Here is a 5,429-nt window from a genome sequence, read left to right as displayed (position 1 = left end):
CTGTGCTGTTATGTTGAATGTTTTATTTATTTATTTTGAAACACTATAATATGCGCCTAGAGACTGAACATGTAATACTGTACATGATGTCACCGTTTTCACAAATTCATGTTTTTGTAGTTTAATCTGAGACAATAAAGTTATTGTTTTTAAAAACTTGCACTTTGAAACCAATTTTCAGAAGTTTGCGTTTTCAGGCACCCAAAACGCCATCGTCGTGTAAAAGAATGGCGAAAACAAAAAAGTCTAAAGTTTTCAGTTGAAAACGGTGTCGTGTAAACGGCCCCTAAATTAAAACAAAGGAACAAATTAGGTGCTGTTTTCACATTACATGTTCAGTCTAAGCGCATAATGTTTCTTTACAAAGTGACATCGCCATCTACTGGCCTGACAGCATAATGCAGCGGGGTTTGTTTAGCTTAAAGGAGAAGTTCACTTTTGAAAAAACTTTTGCTGATAATTTACTCACCCCCATGTCATCCAAGATGTCCATGTCTTTCTTTCTTCAGTCGAAAAGAAATTAAGGTTTTTGATGAAAACATTCCAGGATTTTTCCACATATTATGGATTCCATTGGGACCCAAACGGTTCAAGGTCCAAATGACAGTTTCATTGCCGCTTCAAAGGGCTTTAAACGATACCAGACGATGAATAAGGGTCTTATCTAGCGAAACGATCGGTCATTTCAAAAATAAAATAAAAAGTTGACGTTTTATAAGCACAAATGTTCGCCTTGCTCTGTTCTGTGATGCGCGTTCGTGACGTCACGTAATACGCAATTACGTTGAAAAGGTCAAGTTTGATGTGTTTACAAATGTGCGGAAGGAGGACCATATAAACATTTTCAAATGTATTTGTGTCAGTTTATCGTTTAAAATGCCCATTTCGTGTGCGCATCCTGAGTGTTTTAATATTAAAAAGCCAAAAAGAACATTTTCTTCAATTTTTCAAGCGTGACCTTTTCAACGTAATTGCGTATTACGTGACGTCACGAACGCGCATCACAGAACAGAGCAAGCCGAACATTTGTGCTTATAAAACGTCAACTTTTTATTTTATTTTTGAAATGACCGATCGTTTCGCTAGATAAGACCCTTATTCATCGTCTGGTATCGTTTAAAGCCCTTTGAAGCGGCAATGAAACTGTCATTTGGACCTTGAACCGTTTGGGTCCCAATGGAATCCATAATATGTGAAAAAATCCTGGAATGTTTTCATCAAAAACCTTAATTTCTTTTCGACTGAAGAAAGAAAGACATGGACATCTTGGATGACATGGGGGTGAGTAAATTATCAGCAAAAGTTTTTTTAAAAGTGAACTTCTCCTTTAAAGGAACCGTATGTAAGATTGTGGCCAAAACTGGTACTGCAATCACTTTCAAATTACTGTAGAGCGCTGTAGAGCGGAAAATAAGAAGTCATACAGGTAGGCTACACTATAATATAAAACTAACTATAATGTGGTAGAAGAAAACGAATGTGGAGACATCGTTTCAGTCAGTAAAGATTCATTTTGGAATCTAAAAAGACACATCTCTCGAAAACATGCAGTGTGCTATCTGAACACGCTGGGAAGAAAGCAAAAGGTTAGCAAATTGAATGGCCTACGGTAACTTGTAACAAAGTGTAAATTAAATATAGCGTAATATTCAAACAATTGATACAAGCCCATTTCAATTTTAATCCTGCGCGCTGCGCAAAAGTTCAGTTATAAGAATGTTGGCCTAATAGTTAATTCAGCCAACTTTTAAAACGTTTATGTATATTTTTTTATATTTTTGTTTATATAAATTTTATTTATATTATTAGGCCCATTTATTCGTTTTATTTTACAGCAGTTTATGTGTACAATGGATATAAGCCCATTTAAATTTTAATCGTGGGCGTTGCGCAAAAGTTAACTTATCAAAATTCTGGCCTAATAGTAAATTTATTTAAAAGAAATGTATGTAGGCTATATTTTTGTTTATATAATTGTTATTTATATTATTAGGCCCATTTATTCGTTAAATTTTACAGGACTTTGTGTAGGCTATCCCAGCAAACACAGAACGTTCCCCTAACGTTCCCGTTTGGTTCCCATTTGGTTATTTTTTTTGGGAACCAAACAAGAACGTTCTGGGAACGTTCCCTGTAGGTTATTTTTAGGATCTATGTTTATAACATTAAGGGAACGTTCCCAGAACGTTCCCTGTAGGTTATTTTTAGGTTTAAATTTATAACCTAAAGAGAACGTTCTGGGAACATTCCCTGTAGGTTATTTTTAGGATCTATTTTTATAACTTTAAGGGAACGTTCCCAGAACGTTCCCTGTAGGTTATTTTTAGGTTTAATTTTATAACCTAAAGAGAACGTTCTGGGAACGTTCCCTGTAGGTTATTTTTAGGTTCTATCTGCATAACTTTAAGAGAACGTTCCCAGAACGTTCCCTGTAGGTTATTTTTAGGTTTAATTTTATAACCTAAAGAGAACGTTCTGGGAACGTTCCCTGCAGGTTATTTTTAAGTTCTATTTTTATAACTTTTTATAACCTCCAAATCCGAGACCATGGTCCTCAGTCGGAAAAGGGTGGTTTGCCCACTTCAGGTTGGTTCAGTTCCTGCCTCAAGTGGAGGAGTTTAAGTATCTTGGGGTCTTGTTCGCGATTGAGGGAAGGATGGAACGGGAGATTGACAGACGGATCGTTGCAGCTTCTGCAGTAATGTGGTCGATGTACCGGTCTGTCGTGGTGACGTCCAACCAAGTTTTATAACTTTAAGGGAACGTTCCAAGAACGTTCCCTGTAGGTTATTTTTAGGTTTAATTTATAACCTAAAGAGAACATTCCCTGTAAGTTATTTTTAGGTTCTGTTTTTCTTAAACCAATTGAATGGTTTGCAATGTTTTGTGCTTTAACACCATTTATCAAATGCTTAATTACCAGAGGTGGAAAGAGTACTGAAAATTTGTACTCAAGTACAAGTACCGTTACATTACTGAAATAATACTCAATTACAAGTAAAAGTACTGGTGTCAAAAAAGTACTTAAAGGAGAACTCCGGTGAATTTTCAAGTTAATCTTGATCGTTTTACCTTTGTGAGTACTGTCTATAGAAAAAAAAACGAACCGGATCGGTGCTTGCAACACGGAGCTGTTACAGTTAATGCCCAGAGCTCCCATTCAGCTAAAACGGCAGTTTTGGGGGCATCGACCTAAAGAGTGTCTTTGTGCCTCTTAACAGACACAAAATGCAATTAAAATGTCTGTCCAACATGAACAGGGCCCTTACATGACAACAAGATGCGTTTAGCAACTTAGCCATTGTTTAAACTCACCTAAATAGTGTTTTAGACGGCTAGCTGTAGTCTCGCGCTGAAGTCCCGTGGGAACTCAGTTGTAGCCGGAAAAAGTGCGCGTGATTTTTTTTTTTCCCAAACCACTTCAGCGGAAATCCCGCCCTGCAGCTGATTCTAAGGTTTTCATTGGTCATGTCAATCGTCACTGTAACCTAAACCAATTAAATCAGCTGCAGGGCGGGATTTCCGCTGAAGTGGTTTGGGGGGGGGAAATCGCGCACATAGTGCAGGTGGGAGGAGCGTCGTGTTCCGGCTACTACTGAGATCCCACGGGACTTCAGCGCGAGACTACAGCTAGCCGTCTAAAACACTATTTAGGTGAGTTTAAACAATGGCTAAGTTGCTAAACGCATCTTGTTGTCATGTAAGGGCCCTGTTCATGTTGGACAGACATTTTAATTGCATTTTGTGTCTGTTAAGAGGCACAAAGACACTCTTTAGGTCGATGCCCCCAAAACTGCCGTTTTAGCTGAATGGGAGCTCTGGGCATTAACTGTAACAGCTCCGTGTTGCAAGCACCGATCCGGTTCGTTTTTTTTTCTATAGACAGTACTCACAAAGGTAAAACGATCAAGATTAACTTGAAAATTCACCGGAGTTCTCCTTTAAGTAAAAGTACAAATTACTCTTCTCAAAAACTACTCAGAGTACTAGTTACTAGTTACTTTTTAGCTGGCGATAGTTAATGTATTACCAATAAATATTCAGCCAAATCATAGATTTATGTAGAAAATAGCTACTTTTAACACGTTTTTTTACCTTATTGTCGAAGGACATTAATAAGTGGTCATGATACTGGAATTTCTAACTTCAATATGATACCTTGAAATATGTCAGTATTTTTAATACCATCGGGAAAACTACCACATACTAAATATTTTAATATCTACATTTTTGTCCATCCATTTTGTCAAGGCAATCATTATTTTCAAGCATCGAAAAGCTACTCATTGTAACAGTAATCTATTTGAATGGAAAAGTTTAATTCAAGTCTTCTGAAGAGACACGTCCACTTTATACAGTGAGATTTTAATTTAGGCTTTTGTTTACATATTTAAATATTGATCAATAACCATTACAATAATCTAACTTAAATATTTACTCACTCAGTGTATTTGTCTTTACAATAGGGTAACGTTAACTGTTGCAATAGCTCACACACAGCACAAGGAAGCTTGATTTCAAACTGAATTTAATTTGCAAAAAAGACTAGATTTTTCATAACTTTTGACAACGTTTAATTAAAGAGCATGGAGAGATTGGAGCTGGACGTCATTTGAGTCTGCAGTGAGAACCACTTGGAGAGATTTGCGATTGCACATGATATGATATGACACAGTCCGAGAGCGCACACTCAATATTCGAGTCCAGTTCATTCGTATCTGAGAGCTCGCGTCCAGTTTTCTGCGATTACATGAATGTGCCCTCGCGCTATAATATTGCACTCGTGACATTTGCCATTAAAATATGCCATAGAAACTTGCAGGTATTAATACAATTATGCGTAATAGGCCTACCTGCAATCCCGTGCTGAGAGGAGGCGGGTGTGTCAAACTCGCTGTCGTTGAGATGAGATAAGAGAATGCACAGCTGGTAACGTTATAGTATCGGTGTAGGCTATAGGCCAAAATGAGTATTGACAGATATTTTAGTATTGATATGTATAAAAATATAGATATTTTGACAATACTACGATGTAGATTGTTGTTTCTCCAAACTTTCAGTCCAGCCATCAATCACTCTGAGCTCCTCGCCTCCTTCACTTATGATCAGCTCTTCAAAACCTGCGACTGCGGCGGGGGATATCAGGGGGGTTATTGGTCCGTTTACGATCGAATATTTTTATTGGCCAATTCAAATTGTACTCAGTAACGAAATGTGATTTTACAAGTAGCGAAGTAGATTACTTAGTTTAATATGTACTTGAGTACAAGTAAAATTACAGATTTAAAAATATACTCAAAAAAGTACAAGTACCCCAAAAAACTACTTAATTACAGTAACGTGAGTAGTTGTAATTCGTTACTTCCACCTCTGTTAATTACATGACCATTATCAGGCAGTAGATAATGCCTAAGTAATCAATAACTTTG

This window comes from Leuciscus leuciscus (assembly GCF_965113295.1).
Source record: "Leuciscus leuciscus genome assembly, chromosome: 15".
Lineage (NCBI taxonomy): Eukaryota > Metazoa > Chordata > Actinopteri > Cypriniformes > Leuciscidae > Leuciscus > Leuciscus leuciscus.
The sequence above is the reverse complement of the archived record's forward strand: the minus strand, read 5'-3'. Positions refer to the sequence as shown.